Source organism: Aythya ferina (genome assembly GCF_964211825.1).
Source record: "Aythya ferina genome assembly, chromosome: 12".
Lineage (NCBI taxonomy): Eukaryota > Metazoa > Chordata > Aves > Anseriformes > Anatidae > Aythya > Aythya ferina.
The window spans coordinates 9,294,162-9,311,970 of NC_140308.1; the positions used below are offsets into that span (position 1 = coordinate 9,294,162).

A 17,809-nucleotide genomic window follows, 5' to 3' on the forward strand; every position below is an offset into this window, starting at 1 on the left:
ATATTCTCCATGCCTTATTTATTCCTTCTGCTGGCATATCTGCTGCAGACTTTGAATCAAAGTAAAGCTACGTTCTTTTTATTGCCAATTTTGACTGGATCCCTGATAATAAACCATTAAAATGACAAGCAAATATATAAAACAAATGGAATCATTGATGCTTATGTATCACACTTCTTGAATATAATAAGCACATCTCTCCCCTTTCTCTCTTGTCTTACATCTGAAGAGGATTTTTTTTTTTAACCTAAGTCATAATTCAGAATTATCCTGCTTAGGTATCAAATCATGTCTACCACTAGCTCTTTTTGGAGTTTAATACTACATTTCATACAAAATTAAGTGAAGGCAAAACCGGTGCTCATCTGTGTAAATGTTTGTACTATTTCCCTATTTATAGACTACTTTAAATTGCTCTCACCTTAATGAAATTTAACACAGGAAAGTATTTGCTGCAAGAAATTAAACGTCCGGGAACATTTTCAATTTTCAATACAATTTATTGGTCAGTTCTAGGGGATGCTTCTACACGGATCTGTGCTCACTTAGGTCTGTGGTAGGCTTTATCTCAGCCTTGTAACATCCACAGCTTCCACACTCAGGGGCCCACACACAGGTTTGCTCCTTGCAAATTTTTGGGCACATGATTCAAGTCACCACCACAAATCTGTGGCATCCAGGTAAGGGAAACATTGCATTTAACAAGATTTTATTGCAAGTTACCCAACTGGAGACAAAAGAGTCAGTTCCAACTGATCTCACATTCGATCTCACAGAGCTAGCCTTGCTGTACCACCACGTGTCTGTTCCTACCTACACGTCTGTGAGCTCTCCCACTTCTGTGACTTTCACAAAGCTCTTGGAGGGGCTGGATCTCAACTCAAGTCTGTCAGAATGCAAAGCCTAGGATTCCTCAGGATTCAGCAGCTGCTGCTCTTTGAGAACAGTCCTTGAGAATCCTCCTGATGTGGCGGATGACTTCATGCACATGGAAAATGAGGGCTTTCCACAGAAGTATGCCTACTAATGCTGGTACTGAGCAATGACATTGGTCTTTAGCACGGAGCTGTGCGCTGCAGGCACCTTACCAAGATGACACTTTTTTTTTTTTATTGTTCCCAGAAACATATCCTATAGGATGAGATCCAGATACATAAGAAACGATTACAAAAAAAAAAAAAAAAAAAAAAAAAAAAAAAAAAAAAAAGCTACATCTTAAGCAAGAATTCACAAGTTAAACAAGAAACAAGAAACTAATTTGGCCTGAAAATTCATAAAGCACCTACCCTCATACTGCCCAAGAAGCGTGGGCCAGTTTCAGCACCATAAATGAATTCCTACCAAGTAACTGTTCACTAGGTGGGGGGTTCAAATGTAGGACCTAAACAGAGTAGGAAAGAGTACTGGAGACACACACACACTTTAGAACAAGCAGACCTGCTCTAAATGTCATGCATTTGTTTTGCTCCAAGCAAAACTCACAGAAGTTCAATGACGTTCCTGATTTCTGAAATTTCTCTGCAGAAGGCTTTTATTTCTAGAAGCTTCTAGTCATAATCTACAGCTTGTAATTTTGTTTTAAGTTCGCTATAGTTTGCAATCCCCACTTAAAATCCTGGAAACATTTGTTCCTCATTTCTGTGTGGTCATTTGGCAACCATCATAGTTATTTTTCTTGATAAAATAAACAAAACCACTCAACTAAATTCAACTCAAGCTGTCATTAGTCCAATGCACTACAGCAGCATAACTTCAGGGATGCTTTCCACTCAGCAGTAATAGCTGCTATTATAGCTGTAGGGGAAAAACAAAACCAAAAAAAAAAAAAAAAAAACCACAACCACCTCTGACTAATGCATCAAAGCAGCTTCCCTAGCTCCATCCCACAATTCTCAACTCAAAATCAGGACTTGGTGGTCAGCAGCAGTCAGAAGTCTGGCACCGATGACTTCTGAGGCTGAATTCAGCATTCGAGGCTGAATGATCATTCTGCTTTTGAAACGTAAGCTTTTGTTTTTAACTGTATAAATCTGCCAGGGTTGGGGGATTTATAATTACATGAAGGCAGAACTCGTAAATGATTTATCAGTTCAAAGGGTACCTCAGAGTGGCTCTTTGCCGCATCGTATTGCAGTGTGCCATGGACAAATCCAAAAGCCCTGCTGGGTGAAAGCCCAGTGACTCTGCAGTGCACCACTAAAACAGACGGGTGAAAACCAGGCAGAACTGACAGCTGTTCTGTTCGCCAGATAAAACTATAAAAATAAGTCGGCATGTTTGAATCAAGAAAGTTACCCCATACAGGAAGTGAATTAAAATGGACTGTTGCAGAGCTCCAGAAGACAGACACGTGTGATTACTGCTATTAATTAAAATCTTTCCACACCTAATCCTGCTGTCACTAAAACCAGTGGAAAGACACCCTCGTCCCAGCTTGTGGTAGGCAGAAAGGACCTGTATGTTAGAGAGAAGTTTAATAAATATTTTCAAGGAGCAAGCACATTACCTTCCATTTAACAAGCTCTGAGCTAAAGCCTACCTTCCTGTTATACATCATTCATCTACAGGAAAGTCTTGTCAGCATTACCAGAACTTATTTCAGGAAACAACTGTATTTTATAATCCAAAATGGAGAGTTCATTATCTCAGAAACACACAGAGCCTACAGTCACACATCTAGCTTCCTACAGCCAACAAGCCTGAGACACCATGAAGGAACATTTAGGGTTCAATGTAAGGATATTGCAGGATGGTGGAGACAAGAAGCTGGAATTTTATTTTAAGTTCTGTTTTTAAATTTAAGTTCACTTATGTTTTTAACAACAAATTCTGAGTTCCCATGAATTGGGATGCCCTTTATCTCATCTGCTTTTTCACTTCTGAACTTTCAGAGCTGCCATCCTCCAGCTCCTCTCCACAGCCACGGAAACAAACAGAAAATCTGAAGTGTTCAACACGCTCAGGGTTTCCTGCACTGTAGCAGATGGTTACAAACAGTCAGTAAAGCAGACATGAAAAGGAATTTAGAAAGAGGAAAAAGGCTCACTGCTGTTTCCATTCAAGGCAAAATCATGTTCTCCCACTCTCCTGAATGCACTGAAATCAATGTTCAGTTTGGTTAGGACTTACAGGAGTGATCAAAAGTGGCCTCACTCCCTTCTTCATGAAATCAATTCACCATGGACATGAACAGGACTGAGAGCAGCTTCCAAGTTTTCTGGTTTCATAACTCAAGATAAAATTTAGAAGGACATCCCAAAATAAGGTATTTAAAATTTTTAAGCCAGTATTAGTATTTCAAAGGAACTGACTCACAGTTTATGAAAGTTGGGGCTATGCGGCGTTGCTAATCGAGCTCATTGTGGCAAAATAAGGCAGCATATAGCTCTAATTAAATTACTGCAGTCTACGTGTGAATAATACCACTTGTTTGTCACCATCAGCCTGAGAATTCTCTACACAAAAGACCATTCTCTTCTCCTGTATATTTTACCACTTTCTAAGACTTCAGACTACTTCTCTATGGTGCTTTTTCCCTTCTAACAGAAAGCCTCTCTCCCTAAGCTGTAGGGGTGCCTTTGAAATTCACACATTGGAATTCATTCCCATTACAAACCTGCTGATCCAAACAAGCTTACAACAGCAAGACCCGTGTCCTATATTTGCTAACCTTCTCTCTATATACTTTCAGCTTCTTCCCACGTCCTCCGCTCGCCTTGCTGATAGCGTGTGCTGTCTGGTTTGGTCTGGCTGCTGCCTTGCAGAAGGAACACAGATTGAATTCTGCCTGACTTTGCCACTCCAGGAGCTTTAATGCAGGTCTTTTTCCTCTAGCTGAGGATTTTCACCCAACTTGTGGGAACTTAATAACCCTGAAGCCTCTACATCTCTGTCAGCTTCAGTGGAAAGGGGCCACTGGATTCAGAAGCTGTCAGCAGGGGACTGATGAAGACGCACAGGCGGGCGGACAGGCCTCCTGCATTAGCCTGGTTTCCGAAAGGAAACCAGCTGAAAGTCCATCAGCACACAAAGTATGAAACAAACTAGTTACAATAAAAATAATCATTTGCCTGAAGCTGAATGAGAATGATGTGAAGGGGTCTCTGATTCCGTGACCCATGGGATTTTCGGCTCACCCAGGTGATTTAGGAGCCCTTTGCAAACGGCAGTGGGTGCTGCAGGGGCCATGCTGTGCCTGCACGAGCGCCCCACGGCCCTCCCAGCTCAGCAGCTCGGGCATCCCTTCAGGCAGGAGGTCAAGGCACCACCGGCACGACGAGGCAGACCAGAGGAACGGAACATTACAGAATCACAGAATCACAGAATTTTCTAGGTTGGAAGAGACCTCAAGGTCATCGAGTCCAACCTCCAACCTAACGCTAACAGCCCTCCACTAAACCATATCCCTAAGCTCTACCACACACTGTTAGATAAAATGGATTTGTCCTACCAAAATCTAAGTATGATACAGTATTTGAGCTTTTACTTTTCACTTATTTCAACATTCTACTTCATGAATGTTGTAATATAAAAGGCAATTCAGCCTTAATTATAGTGGTTTAGCTGGGTTGCTATAATTTTCCTGTCCCTTAATTCTCCCCATGTTTATAGCTATCTAAGAGCTTAGGCTCTGGTAAATTTTTTATTCTTCATAATTGCTAAGCCTGAGAGGAGCAATAAGAGCTCCATGCTTAGCATTTCCTTCTGTAATCTACCGGCATACTGTGCCAAATATAAGCTACTTGAAATAAGTCACTGTGGGTAGCAACGTACATCCTTTAACTCATGGTGCACAAAGTATCTGATGCAGTTTTTCGACGCACCCACATACCTATTCTTATTAAACCCTACCTCATAGCCAGTCAGCATTGTAATACTGCTTCTACGGCAAAAGCATTCTTCTATTTTTACCTTGTTGCTATCCTATGGTAGGAAATTACAACTTTTTCCTACATTTTGACTTTGCTGGAGCAATTCACACCTGAAACCCAACAAAGGAGAATTAACGCACGGCACCACGTTCACGGGACGGGGCTCACCAGATCTGTGAAATGAAGGGCAGCAGCAGGAGGGAGCGTGAAAGAGTCAGATCCTTCGCCCAGCAGCTTCCTCTGCACCGACAGAGGATGCTCTCCCGCTGTGATGTGACATCTTCCCTGCTAAACCAGCTCAGACGTTCTGTGAACAGAGCAGCAGCTACAAAACACAGGCCCTACGTGCGTGTCTGTGTAACCTCCCCAGAACCTGCCGCCCAAATGGCTGCATCCCCCCAGGACCAGCCCTTCTCGTGCTTACTGACCATTTTCATTTCCCTCCTGCCATGTGTAACTGCAATTTTCAAAATCTTTGCCCAGGGCTCTTTGCCGGGCTCCACTGCTTTACATGATCAGAGCTAAATTCCCTTAGAGTACCTCATTGTCTGTTCCGAGTTTGCCCAAGCTGCTTTTTTTCCTGAAAGATTCCGATCTAAAGCCACGTGGCTCAGTGCCTCACGAAACAACTCCACACCTAATACACAAGCTAGCAAGAAAGCACAGACTCGAAGACAAGTTTACAAAGGCTCCCTCAGCAGGGCCCGACTCTCTGACAAACAGCTTGCTGCAGCTTCAGTTTACAGAGTTTATAATTGTTCAGGGAGGTGCATTACAGAGTAATCAAAATGATAACAATTCTCAAAAATTGCAGCGGGCTGTGTGGAAAGATTAAACAGCTTGGTCTTATTCTCACTGGGAAACAGGAGACTTAGCAAACACTGAATTAACATTTTTAATATTATGAAGGGGAATTAATAGCATGATAAATATTGGAGGGTGGAAACCAAGTAATAACCTATTGACAGCAGGTATTCTGCTGCTATCTGGAGGCTAAAGAAGGAAGAATTTTTCTTGAGAAACTTCAGCAGGGATCACAGCATGCAAGCAAGACTCATACAACAAGACTGTGGGTGGGGTGGAAGTGGAGCAATACATGCATCAATGCAAAGTCTCCTCAACTGGCTATACACCAGAAATTCAGGGACCCCTTCTAGGGGATTTCGTACTGGTGCCACTGAGCAGCAGGGGCAGGCTGCTGGGACTCCTGCTTGCATGCACCCAGTCACTCACAGACACCCACAAGAGCAGAGCGGGTGCTCTCGGTGACCCCAGATCCATCCATCCACCCAAAGTGGCAATTTCCCTCTGGCGTTCAACACATACAGTACACCCTTTGTTTCTTTTGACTTCTAAGCAACGTAATTTCCAGGCAGTGTTGCTATCATGCTTAATTTAGATTTTAAAATGTTCTAGAAACCTTGACGTGATTTGAATGATGGCTCCTTAAAGCATTCTCCAAAGCTGCCTCCTAGTCTCTACACTAAGGATAAGAAATTGAGAGGAGGCAGTCAGGGCATCATTCACTTTCTTGTCAACTATTTAATCATAAACCCACATTTTTTATACTAGAAGAGGCCTAAAAATAGCCTCGTATCATAACTAAATATTTAGAGTTAACACAGAGATGTAGATAAAATTTCCATGCCATCCCTAAGCAAGCAGTGTAACTTTCAGAAACTTGCATCCTGAAAAAATCTGCATCTTCTTAGCGCTGGGTCATGTAGGATTAATGCAACCCACAGCCAAGGCTGAATACATCAGCTAGTGTTAAGTCTCCAAGCTCAGGTATTGCAGTTTAATAGCTGTAGCCATCTGCACAGCTTGCCTGCTGGAATATCCATCCAGCTTCTTAAGTAGCTTTGGTCACAGTCTCCCAGCTCCTGAAGGCCCTTCGCTACCAGTATCTGCGCTGGGAAGCTGCAGCTAGTTCAGCAGGCAGAAGCAGAGGAGAAGGAAAACACAAGCTACAGGGGTGCAGGAACAATTCTTTGTTTGATGTCCAAGTCCAAAACCACTGATTTTCCCACAGCAATATAACAGAAATTTGTATTTCGGAGTGGCCATATATAGCCAGTATTTGACTGGCTATAGCTGAATGTAGAGCATCTATACTGAAGGGCCAAATCCTATTACCAGACACTGTTTCTGTATGGCTCTGAAGCAAAGCTGGCACACAAGGCAGCCAGCGCTACGCTCTCTTCACGTCTCCCACAAACATACCCCTCACAGCACAACACTGTAAACTGACAAATCCTGTACTGGTATTATATTAACTTATTTATTTATTTATTTATGCAAAAATGGATGTCATTTTAGCACTTATTTCCTGGTTTTGAGGTAATTTACTTGAGCTTTGTAATGCATAAGTGACAAGATGTGGGAAGAAAGGTTAAAAAAGCCAGCAGACCCTGTTCTGGAGTACAATTAGCACACGACTTTACTTTCACAGGGCAGTTCTGGCTTAGTAAACATAATGATAGCCTTACCCTGGGGTTAAAATGACAGGACGCTCATTTTTATTACTAACATACCTTGACAAAGGTTCCAAGATCAAAGACAGACTGTCTGCCTAATTGTAAAATAATACTTTCTTCTCCACTTTTAATTACATGAAATAGCTTTTATATATTATTAATAACATTCCCCACCATTAGAGCAAAACTTGATTAAAGGCATCATTATGCACAAACACAGAGAAGGTTTGTATAACACAAACAAGAATGAGTTGGGGTTTTGGATTGCGAACAGGCAACAAAGTAAGAAAACGTGCTCACTTCAAACCCAGCCAAGAGCTGGCAATTTGAAGGGAAACTCGGTTCCCCGCAAGAGGTACTGCCATCGCCAAGAGGCACTGCCCGTGACTTGAAAGGCCTGCCGTGGAAATGAAAAGAGACATTCCCCGCTCACCAAGTTTCTCTTCTGAGAATGAATTGCCACAAAATTTCTAATGCTTCTCACAGAAGAAACTTTGTGATCCCAAATCTGACCCAGAGTCCCTCAAACCTCTCTCTGTTCATTTTGGGGATTCTGGAGGAGTCCATAGGTACAGCCGCTTTAGCCACGGCTGGTGACTGGCATCCCCAGACATCCTGTGATTAGTTTCCCCTTCAAACAACATCACACTTGTCATCCAGAAGAAATACATTTCCTGGAATAACACAAAACACTTATAATTAGCAGTTTATACAACCCCTGGCTATGAAATGCAAGTAACATCCTCCTGCTCCTCTCGATACTGTTATCATGTTAATGAAACAAAAATCAGCAAAGTATTCTTTGATGCAGTTCTTTTAAGTTTGACATGTCTGCTCCCCAAGAAAATTTGCTGCATTTGGAGGTTTGAAGAAGTGATCCAACATATTATTCCATCCATCTTCCGTGACTCATATTTGACAGTTTTGGCCTGGCCTTAGCACTCAGTGAGCGATTTCTATAGATGAGTAGCTCTCTGCTGAAAAATACTTTGCAACATTGTGATTGTATTTAATAGAGGAATACACGACCAAAAAAAAATAATTTACAATAGATAATTTTTATGGATGCATTAAAAAAAACTTTGCTTTCCAAGTGAAGGACTCAGATTCTTTGCTAAAAAATGAACAAATGGCGGTCACTTCATAATACCCAAACCACTGAATACAACTGCTCACCAAAACCAGCCTGTTACAATCACCTGTTCCAAGACTACATGCAAACAAGCCACAGACTTTCACCATATTTCATGTGGCCATTACACTTATTTTTTCTAGGTTTTCTTGCCATGTACTTGAAGGACAGCTGTATCCACTCTGTAGAGTAACATCAGCCAGCCCAGGAGCAGAGCAGACCATGGCTCATGTAAGTAACTCACTGTAACCCAGAACTGGACCACCCAGACATGTATCATTAGGCATTTAACCTGCACTGTTAAACTACACCTAAAACAGCAAGAGTCCCGCAGCAAAGTTCTTGGTAGTAGCTAAAACTGCATTTCTACTAGTGTGGAAATGGGAGTGGATGAATGTGTCTGGAAGGAAAGGTTAACTAGAAATGATGGCACAATTTTCTTTTAAAGATGTCTTGTCCCCTTGTGTAGGGACCCCACGATGTTTGCAGACCCATCAGGCTGCAGAAATGAAGAGTGCATCTTCTCCAGAAAGCCAGAGGATTTTCTTCTTCAGAAAATCGCCCTGGAATCAGATCACAGCCAGAAAAGTTGGTTTGTCCAGACCTAAGAGACCCAAGACCTGAGCTGTGTGCAGTCTGACTCTCCAATTTCCAGCATTAGATTTATGTCTGGTGGAAAGATGTGCATTGTTTGGGCAGCACACTCACTCAGCCTTTCAAAGCACAGCCCCAACATACAGACAGGGGAAAAGGGCTCTTCAAAAATAAGTTTGTTGCTCAACATAGTCTTTTGCAGGACTCTGACTTGCTTTTGTTCATTTAAATTTCTAAGTACAAGTTTGGAGTCGCAAATGGAAGAAGGATGTGACTGGCACTACAGCTTCAATTTGTACGAGACGTCCCTCTGGGAAATGTCCTTATTTTGTCTCTGCCTCACCTCCCAGTAACACAATTGTGATGGTTACACTTGTCCTCCTGTGTACCCATCCTCACACTGGAAATTACAACTAAATTATGAAACTTATTATGAAAAATTGTCCCACACTCTTGAAAATAAAACCCCAAGTCCACTCCACCACAACTAATTAATTTTCTTAAAACCGCATCCCAGAGTGATCAAATGAGACATGAGCTCTTTCATGAGAAGAAAATCCCACTGGAGTTCCTCAACATCAAAAATAACAAACACCAGTGTTTCAACATTTGCATCACCATATTTGAACCCTCATGTTTGAATATGTAAACAGACATTTGCGTGTAAGGATTATGTATTATTAATATTGATTAATATTATTATTCAAAGGTGGCAGCTCGCCTACGCTGTGTGAGGTTTGTTTGTATGCATGCAAAACCAGCTCGTGAAAGGGAACCAAAGTAGATTGATAATGGTTAAGTTCATTACGAGAAGGTAACACAGGAGCACATGAAAGAGGAAACAAAAAACCCCGTTCCACCTCTCAGCACCGACCGCTCACAATGGGCGCCCTGTGAAGCGTTTCAGCATAGCGCTTCCTCTGTGTGCCCAGGCCTGGGAACCTTTGTGCACATTTTCATATAGTTTGTATTAAATATGGGAACTTCAGCTTCTCTCGTGAGACACAGTTCTGCAGCTATTTTCCCTAAATAATAGCCATCTGTTCTGAATGACCTCCCCAAACAACTCGCTCTGTTAATGGCAACTTTGCTACAGTTAATACACCAGTTGGGATTACTCCAGCCAACTTTCCATGGGCCCCTATTGTTATGAAAAGCTATTATCAGGCAATTAAATGACAGCAAGAATGTAATAAAGTACAACAGTTTTACTTGTATCATTATCCTGGGTGCTGATGTTAATGAAAGGCTATCACACCCCAGACTGTAATTCCTAGATCCTGTCATACAGGAGAATAACTCCCGTCAGCAGCTATTCCAACCTTAATGCTTTGAGCAATTACAATCCTTGCCGAAACCCTTCCCCAGTATTTTGCCCCAAATTAAATTAAGGACAGCTCTGAGATTATCTTCAGGACTTGCTGCTGAAGGCCAGATGTAAACCTGAGGCTAATCCTACCTAAAGTTCGGCCCTTTTTTGGAGGCACTTGGCTGTTTTACCGTCAGACAGGCGGGCCTCCCTGATGCGCGTTCACAATCGCTTGTCCTCTGCGTAAATGAAACAATAAAGCAGCTTCCCAAAGTCTCTGTTCTGTACTTGTCTCAGTAGAAAATAATGAAGTTGAATTGCCGGTGCAATCCTGTTAGTATCCCTCTGGCAGGTTGAATTTTCACATAACACCTTTCCTTTTCTTTTCTCATTTCTGGAAATGAGCATAAACTTAAATAAACCTCTCTAAGAAACAAGAGGCACATAATTGCCACAGATACCACAAGCTGTCTAGAACATTTCATCTTTCTAAATTATCCTGGGTCTGAAATTTATACAATCAGCATTTTGTATTTCTGATATATAACTTAGCAGTAGGTCTAAAACAAGTTCTTTTTTTCCCACCGTGAAAATAATCTCAAAATTTATGTTGACATGAAGTAGTACTTTCTCTATCACTGCGAGGATCCGACTGCAGTCATACTGGTTGGCATAGATTCAGCTAATATGCATTTATAGTTCTCCTTCCTTGACAGAAGGCAGTATATTTACCAGCCTGTATGTGCAGTTAGGCTAAAGTGTTGTTTTTCACTGGGACTCATAACCTCCACTCTCTGGAATATTTATTTTCTTCCTAAGATGCAATAGGGGAACTTTATGCAACTTACTATATCACTTCTACATCAATACTACATACGGGCTCCTTCCAGAGAGCTGATCGAAACAACTACATGGAAAGGCTTCCCTGTATAGCTTACCAGATGAGAGAGAAAGAGGAGCATGGAAATGAACTGTAAGCATTCTTAGATTGTTTTATAATTCAGGTGGTCTTACAGTGACAACATTAATTTTATAAGACTAAAGCGTTTGATTCAATCTAGTTACACAGGCAACGTGCAAACGGCTGCCCCAAGAGGCACTTTTTAGAGAAGTATTTTTTCAAATTCAATGAGAAACCCAGCATTCAGTTACACCACCTCTTCGAGGATATGCAATTAGTTTAGTTGCACTTCTCACAAGGAGCCACAGCAGCTGCCAAGGAAGATGGACAGACTGGATCATTCCTCCTAGCCCACTCCCTTTGCTATCCCATTAAGCAGGGACACAGGCAGAATCTCTTTTCTTGCTTTTGGGCAAGCTTATAATCCAAGCCAGAAATGGGAAAATCTATTGTGATACCTTACTCCTTTTTGCTATCCCACTATGCTTCATATAAAATATGAAGTTGTCTTTAAAAATTGTAATAAAGCACAAGAATATGTTGTAAGATATAGAAATCCTGCCTGTGTATTTCTTTCTAGTGAGAAAAAGAAAATAACATTAATATAAGAATACAGACAGATCTCTTTCTGGGAAGAACACTGATAACGATGCAGAAAAGTGGAGTTTCCTTCTATAAAACAACTTGCACTAGTACAAGGAAGACTTGAGCATCGCTCATGCTGCTGAGAGAGAAGGCATGTATTTCCCAGCTGCCGTATGAATGACAATTTCATCTCTTCCAACTCTCTGCATTGTCAACCAAAAGAAATATGGTGGAGATTTGCGTAACAGCCAAACAACTGACATTTGCTTTTGGTAGCCCCTCTGAAGCTGTGCACCTTGAAAACCCATATTTTTTATTAATACCCGTTCTGTTCCTCATCGTAACGATTGTTTGGATCTCTTTTTGAGACCTGGCTTACTGAAAATATCCTGCTAGAATGGCTGTGTCCTTCATACCTACAGTGTAATATTACATGATTCTCCTATTGACACCAAAGATATATCCAAACACATGGGTATTTCCCAAAGATCCCAAGAGAGCGTTTCAGGCTTAGCAGAGTTACTGCAATAAGCTTTGTCTGCATACGTTGCAATGGACAACTGCTAAAAAGGTCCGCAAGGTCAAATAGATTCAGCAAATCGTACTTCTGAAACTCCAAGGTTGTGTTTTTTCCCCGCCTTGTGTTATGGGTGAGCAACATGTTGGAGTAGATCTGGATACCAGGGTTAATTTAAAAAACACCCACGGGGAGATTACAGCTTCTACCCTCCTTGATTCTCTCACCTTCCTGTTCTTCCCCCCCCAGTGCCACGTTCACCAGGTCTCGACTTCGCTCTGCAGCAGGGAGGTCAGGCAGGGCTGCAGGGCTCTGGCGGTGCAGCTGCTCCCAGCTGCCTGCCCCGGGTCTGTCCAGCCACCGGGCAGTCCCCAGCATTGCCCCCACACACACACACTTATCTCCAGTTTCCAGGATCTCACTTCCAGGACCCTTCCTCCAGCCAGAATCAACACCTTCTCACTTCTTCCTTTGGCAACCCTTCTTTTTAATAGACGCTCTTCTTTCCAGAACCCACACGCCTCAGTTCTCCCGGCCTACATAGTCTACATGCAAAAGCCCAGTGCTGGTTCATGGCTCCTCATTAACTGGAGGATTTGGAAAGTGCCACTTGTTTAGACCACACATTATCAGAATTTACAGTCAGCCTGTACCAGGCTTCTGCCTGAGTTCAAAATCCAGTTTGGGACATTTACACACACACGGAGTTACAGGCCACCTGTTAGCACTCACAACTTTGTCCACCTACAACACTCTGGGATGAATTCAGTAAAATGCCGTTTATGATGCACAGTCAGCACAAATTGCTGACTGCCTGGAATTCTGCAGTTAAGGTGCAAACCCTTGATGAAACCTGAAGGCCAAACAAAGCCTGCAGAACCACTAAGACATAGCAAGGGCTTCTCTCAGTATGCTTATGTTTACTACAGGCAGAACTGCGGGCACATGTGTTGACTAGAATAGTTTCCAACCCCATGGTAATCAAGACATTTGTATTTTGGGGGCGCTGTGTGCCCTTGATACGAGTTGCACAAGGGGTAAAGGGCAAAGTCTGTCCTTTTCCTTTGATGCTGAGTTTCCATTGGAAGTGACAGCCCCCACCAAAGGGAAGAGACGAGGGGGGAACAGTTCAGGCAAATACATGAACTAGATGTTTAAAAAGGTGGAACCATATGTTCACAATGCAGAAAAAGAGGACTAGCTTCTGCTCTCCCTTGCACCAGCACAGAACCTGAATCTCCCAAGGGAACTCAGCAGAGCTGACCCTACATGAATAATGAGTTGTAAAATCAAGCCTTGAATAGCAAATCGTATTCTACCTGATAGCATCCAGTTCATCATACTGCTGCCTTACCTGTCCTTACCTACACTAACTCACCTTAGAATAAGAATGGTTAAGGTTAGTATACCTCTGATAACCATCAAATAATAGATAAACTGCTCATTTGCTACATAAAAACCTACATGTTGCCTTATAATTAGGCTCTGAGATGAATGGAAAAAGGGTTGTAAATAAGACTTTTTTTTAATTCTAACAAGCTTTGGGAAATAGCATTTGAGACATCTACTTGCCTGTTTCACCTACAAAGACAGAGAACAGGCACTGTTAGGTTTTTTTCTTCCCCCCTACTGAGTGTTAGTCAGGCAAGCTTATTGCCTGCACACATCATTTGACATCCTGAACACAGAATGAGTGCTCCACTGGCAGTGAAGGAAGATAAAAACGTTCCCAACATTTGTCAGATTCCCTGATTGGTTCTCGCTGAGCTGTTTGGCATGGAAACGTGTGTAGGAATGAAGCTCTGCAGAACAGAGTGCAGGAAAAAGCTCCTGCAACAAAGCATCATCTGTTTAGAGGTGAACACTGAGTTCAGAGACCAAGACAGGCAAATGCATCACAATGATGCATTTTGATAATGCTTTTATGGAAATTAAGAGGAACTTAATTGTTAAGTCCCAGTTAAGTATGTGTTCACTACTTGGCTAAAATCCATTTATTTTCAAGAAAGCACACCAAAGCACATGCTTAGCTTCAAGATGGATGTAGCTGCAGTATGCACAGAGTGCTCTGCTGAATAAGGACAAACCCAAAGAGCTGCTCTACCTTCAGGCTCCGGAACCTGCCCCTTTATAGCCACGGTAGGCACGCAGTCAGCTTGGCTGGAATTTTACATCCAAAACAATGGTGGAACACTTGAAATCTACAGCAGCAAAAAAAATCCAAACCAAAAGAGAGTTGAATTACCCAATAAAACTGTATTGAATGCCATGCTTAACTTGATTGAAATTCACCCTCATCTGTTGAAAGGCTTGTAACCTTTCAGACACCTAGAATTTCACTCTCATGATGCACAGCAGGGTACATGAGCCACTTTTCATGGGATGAATTTCATTTAGAACTTTCTTCACAAACCTAAGAGCCTCAGAAGTCACATAATAGTTGCATATAATTTATACACTAGCAAACTCCCGTGTTCATTCTAAAAAAAATGAAAGGTACCCTATGATGTCTACTGATAACCAGCTGATGTAACACTCAAAATACCGTGTATGTACACGAGTCTTCATTTCTGAAGCCACTCGTAAGACTAACACACAGCGCTATGCCTAACTAACATACATAAAACTATTTCACTAAACAGATTATGTAGTATGAAATCATACAGTTGGTTTTGCCTTGACTTCAGCAGGATTAACATGCTTATGGTAAGTGCCGCACCTTGTGTTCTGCAATATATAAAAACAGTGTTTAACAGTATAAAAACAGTATTTAATACTAAAAATGTTTAGTAGTTGCTCTGCTGTTACTGATGATGATCTAAATCATTTCTAACACTCGGAGCTGAGCTTTGTCACCAAAGCACCACGTGTCCCACCACACAGCATCACCTCCCAGGCCGAGCACCTTCACTGTGCATGGCCAGCCCGCAGAACATCAGCACCTCACCTTGCTGAGCCAACGCCCTGCCCCAGCTCCTCCCAGCTCCAACACAAGCAAGGCAGAGTTCTGCCCTCCAAGACTCAACCCCTTATGTTTGCAACTACATGTTTACTTGGAACTTCAGTTCAGTCTTATGTATTTATTAACAATACATTTATATAAATCACTGCACAGTAAATAGTCCAAAAGCAGTGACCAGCAGCCTCTGCAGGTATTGGAAAGATCAAACACATACACAGCAGAAAAACTTTAATTAAAATTGGAACCCAAGAAAACTTGGGGTGTTCCCTATTACCCAATATGCACAAAAGGAAGTGACTCAGAGAAGAACTTGTGCCTTCATTTTGAGCACAACAACTGGCACTCCTGAACTAGAGGAATCAGGGTCACAGAGCCACGGCTATAAATAATTCTGAATTTAAGGCTACAGTTAAATGAAAACAGAAAATACAACTGACAGCACCTATGCTTCTTGTCTATCTCTATATTCCCTCACAATTGACCTTGAGAATACTTTCATATTAGCCTAAGGGTGAAAAGAAATGTTCTTCACTACAATCATTTAATAATAGCTTGTCCTCCTTCTGCTCAACATGCAAGTAGACACTGCTTTTGTAATACCTTCAGAAGGTGCTTTGTTCATACTGTTCGCTACTGCAGAAAGCATAGGAACTGCATCTGCCTACAACATTATAATACAAGGGCTAAGCATCAAGCATTCCGGTACAATAAATCACAGTATCACAGCACAGGCCAATGCCATGAAACAATTCACCTGCCATTCAACACCAGCGTTTAGAAAACTGCTTCGAGGGTGGGGACTCCTGCCCCTCAACTGGAGGGGGAAAAAAATATGAAATCAAACTGCAAAGTGAATTTTGATTCAACAGGCATTTTGTCAAGAAAAAATGTCTGTGAGCGGTTTGGAGATGGGGTGAAATCAGATTGTTAAACTGTATTTTGTTCACATTTATGAAATGCTACAGTTTGACATTGTCATACGTTTGGTGATAGATGGAGGAGAGGAGGCACGCACTTCCCACTGCCACTGGAGCAGCCCCTGAACCCTGGAGCCGCACTGCCCTCTCCCGAGCTTTCAGCACACTCAGCAGAGGAAAACACAACCTGCTTTTTCAGAGTGCATCCGCAAGCAGGCAAAACATCTACGAATGCAGTTCAGGCATGTTGGATAAACTTTGCTGTTTTGCAGCCACACTGAGAAACGGCAGAGAAGTCTAAAGCATGGATGCCACTGCCTGCTGCAATCCGTTACCTTTTCCTTCTCGGGATTAGACACCACAGATTGTCAGCAACAGCCAGGAGCTGGGGACCTTTCCAGAAGCCTGGACATGAGCAGTGTTGCTGTCTCAGGTTACCTTCTTGTAAATATGATGAGAACAACTTGAAATCAGGAAACTGCACAACAAAAACCTTCTCTCTTTCTCTGAAGAGCAGGAGCTCATCCAGGATGCTGCAGGATGACAAAACAAGGTCTGTCACAGGAACTGGGAGCTTTGCTCTCCTACAGCACAGCAAGCAGTGCAAGGATTAATCAACCAAATACCATCAGCAGCAATTTTGAAGATAGACCCTTACGAAGCAGCTACGCAGTACTGTCATTCCAGAAGGGAAAAATGCATGTGCACTCACATCTGTAATTACCATGATTTCTGCGTTACCATAATAAGTATACAGACCAGCTGCCAGGGAAAAGGCTGCTTGTGACTAGAACTAATGTAACTGCATACATCATTCTACCATGCAATGAGCTTCGACGGTAGAAATCTGGATCCAAGCTGTGTATAGCATATTTCCCTTAAAAGCCATTTCAGCCACTTTGTAGGCTAAATATAGGCTTAATTTTCAATAAAGCCAGTTAAATACTGCTTATCTTCATTTTCAGCTATGATAAAGTAGCCACTTGAAATATTTTTTTCCTCATTTTCCCTATTCACATAGTTCTCCATCCCTCTCATCTGATTTCTGATTTCAGCTCCAGCCCTGCGTTACAAGCCTGTGCCACCTGAACTGGTGAGCAGTTCTCTCCCATCTTTCCTGCAGGGGTTCACGAGGACACACATACGCCACACAACTCCATTTTGAAGGGCAGTGAGTTTAAAGGATTATAGTTTCACTTCTTTCTCTTCATGCTTAATGCTGGGTTTTTCCTTCCCTGTGACACTACCATTGCATTACAGGCCGTACATTTATTTAAACAGCAATCACAGGGCACAGAAAGCAAGATGACAGTAAATAAACCAACAAGTCTTTGCTGCAGCTCTTATGACCAAGAAGTTCGACAACTTGAAGTAGGAGGATTTCTGCAGTGGAAAGAGCTAAGGGACAGAAAAGGGCATAAGCTCTTACCCTGTCCTGAGGGCCCACCGCTACCACCAAGCTCAAGGCAGACGTGATGGCCAGAGGAGCAGTGGAGGAGTGCTACTGCCACACAACTCTGCACGACTACTCCTCGTGTTAGCAA

General features: G+C 42.2%; 2 long non-coding RNA genes across 2 annotated transcripts in view; one reads left to right on the top strand and one right to left on the bottom strand.

Moving 5' to 3' along the window:
• Positions 1-17,809, bottom strand: part of LOC311443513 — a 136,983-nt gene that overhangs the window by 57,155 nt on the left and 62,019 nt on the right. The window lies entirely within an intron of this gene.
• On the top strand, positions 1,848-17,234 carry LOC311443517. The gene is made up of 4 exons (XR_014697307.1): positions 1,848-2,002; positions 8,624-8,711; positions 16,342-16,698; positions 16,783-17,234. It is a non-coding gene; the product is annotated as an uncharacterized lncRNA (long non-coding RNA).